Source organism: Phocoena phocoena, chromosome 2 (assembly GCF_963924675.1).
Source record: "Phocoena phocoena chromosome 2, mPhoPho1.1, whole genome shotgun sequence".
NCBI lineage: Eukaryota > Metazoa > Chordata > Mammalia > Artiodactyla > Phocoenidae > Phocoena > Phocoena phocoena.
The window spans coordinates 124035993-124041112 of NC_089220.1; positions in this window are offsets into that span (position 1 = coordinate 124035993).

Sequence of the window (5120 nt, forward strand, 5' to 3'; positions counted from 1 at the left end):
ACAAAAAAATATTGTTAACACAAATGCCAAAGAGCATATTGCTTATGTTTTCTTCTGGGAGTTTTATGGTTTCAGGTCTTACATTTAAGTCATTAGTTCATTTTGAGTATATTTTTTATTTGTGGTATAGAAAGCAGTTCAATTTGATTCTTTTGCATGTAGCTGACCAGTTTTTCCAACACCATTTATTGAAAAGGTTGTCTTTTCTCCATTGTATATTCTTGCTTCCTTTGTCATAGATTAATTGACCAATAAATGTCAATTCATTTCTGGGCTCTTTATTCTTCTCCATTGATAAATGTGTCTTTTTTTGTGCCAGTATCATACTGTTTTAATTACTGTAGCTTTGTAGTACAGTTTAAAATCAGGGAGAATGATACCTCCAGCTTTGTGCTTCTTTCTCAAGATTGTTTTGGCTATTTGTGGTCTTTTGTTTTTTCATACAAATTTTAGAATTATTTGTTCCTATTCTGTGAAAAATGCCACTGACAGTTTGATAGAGATTGCATTGAATCTGTAGATTGTCTAGAGTAATAAGGTCATTTTAACAATGTTAATTTTTCTAATCCATGAGTATGGTATATCCTTCCTGTTGTTTGTGTTATCTTCAGGTTTTTTCATCAAGGTCTTATAGTTTTCTGAGTGCAAGTCTTTTTTTTTTTTTTTTTTTGGCGGTACGCAGGCCTCTCACTGTTGTGGCCTCTCCCATTGCGGAGCACAGGCTCTGAATGCGCAGGCTCAGTGGCCATGACTCATGGGCCTAGCTGCTCTGCGACATGTGGAATCTTCCCGGACCAGGGCACGAACCCGTGTCCCCTGCATCGGCAGGTGGACTCTCAACCACTGTGCCACTAGGGAAGCCCCTGAGTGCAAGTCTTTTATCCACTTGTTAGATTTATTCCCAGGAATTTTATTCTTTTTGATACAATTGGAAATGGGACTGTTTCTTTAATTTCTTTTTCTGATAGCTCAATGTTGGTGTGTAGAAATGCAACAGATTTCTGTGCATTAATTTTGTATCCTGAACTTTACCAAATTCATTGATGAGCTCTAGTAGTTTTCTTTAGGATTTTCTATGCATAATATCTTGTCATCTGCAAACAGCGACAGTTCTACTTCTTCCTTTTTGAATTGGATTCTTTTTATTTATTTTTCTAGTCTGATTGCTGTGGCCAGGACTTCCAATACCATGCTGAATAAAAAAGTGGTGGGAGTGAGCATCCTTGTCTTGTTCCTAATCTTAAAGCAAATGCTTTCAGCTTTTCTCCATTTTGTATGATGTTAGCTGTGAGTTTGCCATATACGACCTTCATTATGTTGGGGTATTTCCCTTTATGCTCTCTTTGTAGAGGCTTTTTTTTGTCAAAAATGGTTGTTGAATTTTGTTGAAAGCTCTTTCTGCATCTATTTAGATAAAGATATGGTTTTTATTCTACAACTTGTTAATGTGGTGTGTCACATTGATTGATTTGTGGATATTGAAAAATCCTTGCATCCCAGGGATAAATTGCACTTGATCATAGTGTATGATACTTTTAATGTGTTGTTGGATTTGGATTGCTAATATTTTGTTAAGGATAATTGCATCTATGTTCATCTGTGTTATTGGTCTATAACTTTCCATTTTTGTGATATCTTTGTCTGGTTTTGGTATCATTGTGATACTGACCTTGTAGAATGTGTTCGGAAGCATTCCTTCCTCTGCAATTTTTTGGAATACTTTGAGAAGGATAGGTGTTAACTCTTCTCTAAACATTTGGTAGAATTCACCTGTGAAGCCATCTAGTCCTAGACTTTTGTTTCTTGGGAGTTTTTAACTTACTGATTCAATTTCATTACTGGCAACTAAACTGTTCATATTTTCTATTTCTTTCTGGTTCAGTCTTGGGAAGTTGTACATTTTTAAGATTTTGTCCATTTCTTACAGGTTGTCCATTTTATTGGCAGGTAGTTGTTCATAGTAGTCTCATGATCGTTTGTATTTCTGTGGTGTCAGTTTTAACTTTGCCTTTTTTATTTCTGATTTTATTGATTTGAGCCATCTCCTTTCTTTTTTTCTTGATGAGTCTAGCTAAAGGTTTATCCATTTTGCTTACCTTTTGAAAGAACCAGCTGGTAGTTTCATTGATCTTTCCTATTTTTTTGTTGTTTGTTTTTAGTCTTTATTTGATTTATTTCTGCTCTGATCCTTATGATTTCTTGCCTTTTGCTAACTTTGGGTTTTGTTTATTCTTCTTTTTCTAGTTTCTTTAGATGTAAGTTTAGGTTGTTTATTTGAAGTTTTTCTTGTTTCCTGATGTAGCTTGTGTCATTATAAATGTCCCTCTTAGATCTGCTTTTGCTGCATCCCATAAATTTTGGATCATTGTGTTTTCATTTTCATTTGTTTCCAGGTATTTTTTATTTCTTCCTTGATTTCTTCAGTGATTCATTGGTTGTTTAGTAGCATATTGTTTAGCCTTCAGGTGTTTGTGATTTTTGTCTTTTTTTTTCCATGAAGTTGATTTCTAGTGTCATAGCATGGTTGGAAAAGATACTTGATATGATTTCAATTTCCTTAAATTTACTGAGGCTTGTTTTCTGGCTTAGCATGTGATCTATCCTGGAAAATGTTCCTTTGAAAAGAATGTATATTCTGCTGCTTTAGGATGGAATGTGATAGATATAGATTTAGACATAGACATAGATATAGTTATAGATATAGATGATATGGATATAGATATCCCTCTGGCCTAATGAGTCTTTAAGGCCAATGTTTCCTTATTGATTTTCTGTCTGGATGATGTGCCCATTGATGTGAGTGGAGCTGTAAAGTCCCCTACAATTATTGTGCTATTGTTGATTTCTCCATTTATGTCCATTAATATTTGCTTTATATATTTAGGTGCTACTGTATTGGGTGCATATATATTTATAATTGCTATATCTTCTACTTGGATTGATCTGTAGTGTCCTTCTTTGTCTCTTGTAACAGTCTTTATTTTAAAGTCTATTTTGTCTGATATAAGTATTGCTACTCCAGCTTTCTTTTCATTTCCATTTGCATGTAATACCTTTTCCATCCCCTTACTTTCAGTCTGTGTGTGTCTTTAGACCTGAAGTGCGTCTCTTGTAAACAGCATATATATGGGTCTTGGTTTTGTATCCATTCATTCCTTCTATGCCTTTTTTTTTTTTTTGCGGTACATGGGCCTCTCACTGTTGTGGCTTCTCCCATTGCAGAGCACAGGCTCCGGACATGCAGGCTCAGCGGCCATGGCTCACGGGCCTAGCCACTCCACGGCATGTGGGATCTTCCCAGAACCCATGTCCCCAGCATCAGCAGGCAGACTCTCAACCACTGCACCACCAGGGAAGCCCCCATTCTACATCTTTTGATTGGAGCATTTAGTCCATTTACATTTAAGGTAATTATTGATAGTTATGTTATTATTATAATCTCCAATTGATGTTGACAAAATTCACAGCATACCTCCCATCAAAATTCAAATAGACCTCTCAAAATCTCTTCCCAGAATTAATCAATACCTTATAAGTAAAGAAGCCCTTCAAGGTGTAAATCCCATAATAGAAGATCACAAGGTGTTAGGATCTGGGCCTCATTATCTCTTGTACCAATCCCTGTAACACTTCCATTTTTCCAGTGAGAAAACCTAAGGGCCTAGGGTGGAGGATTGTTCAGGACCTCCAGGCAATAAACAACATTGCTATCCCTCAACACCCTCTTGTTTCTAACCTTCACATATTACTAACATCCATTCCCACTGCAAGTAAATTCTTTACTGTAATTGATTTATGCAGTGCATTCTTTAATATTCCAGTTAATTAAACTAGCCAATACCTTTTTGCATTCACTTGGGAAGAAGTACAACTTACTTGGACAGTAATATCTCAGGGTTATATTGAAAGTCCTTATTTTTCACAAATCCTGAAGGCTGATCTGTATGACATAAAGTTTCCTAGAGGTTCTACGTTGTTGCAATATATGGATTATTTGCTTCTTTGCTCTCCTTCTGAAGCTGCCTCACAGAAGCATCCACTTGCTAAAGCTTTCACCCTTAAAAAGGCATAAGATCACCAAAGTAAAATTGCAATTTGCCAAAACCCAGGATTGATATTTAGGGCATCTGATATTAGAACAAGGGCTGTATCTAGACTCAGATAGATATCATGGTGTCCTAAGTTTCCCAAAACTCAAAACTAAGGCCAGTTGTGAGGTTTTCTCAGGTTATTTGGTTATTGCCAAAACTGGATTACAAATTTGTCTCTTATGGCCAAACCTATATGTCTTACTCAGCAATAACAACCCCAACCCAATTTTATGGGAAGAATCAGATGACATAGACTTCAAGCTTTAAAGAAGAGTTTGATGAACCCACCTGCCCTTAGGCATCCCATTTATCATATTCCCTTTTTCCTTTTTGTATATGAAATGGAAGGGAATTCCATTGGAGTACTTACCCAAAAGCACAAGGACCACCATCAACCCATAGGTTATTATAGCTGGCAACTGGACCCTCTCGCACCATGTGGCATGGGGATACCCTCCTTGCCTCAGAGTCATTACAACCACTGACCTTTTGGTTAAAGTCACCAGAAAATCCTAAATTCTTATGACACAATGTTTTTCAGCCAGCCATCTCACCTCCTATGAAGTCTTTTTGTTAATTGCTCCTCACATAGCTCTTTTTACATTGTAATAATCTTAACCTTAACCTAGCTACACTTCTCCCCTCCATCACCAGTGAAGCACTTCAAACTGCTTAATGCTGATGGGCCACCTCCTGACTCCTTGTGATGATCTACAGGAAATTCCATTGATAATGCTGGTTTCTCATTGTTCACTGCTGGTTTTTACTTAAAAGGTTTCAATGGCAAATACTGTGTTGGGTATGTTATTACAACTCCTTTTGATGCTGTTGAGGCAGCATATTTAGCTCTTGCTACTTCTGTTCAACAGGCTGAATTATACACTTTTACATGGCATTGTACCTTAGCCAAGGACAACACTGCTAATATTTATACTGATAGTAGATATGCATTCAGAGTAGCTCATGATTTTGGAATGTGGAAGCAATGTGACTTCCTTACAACCAGTGGACGTAAAATTTTAAATGACC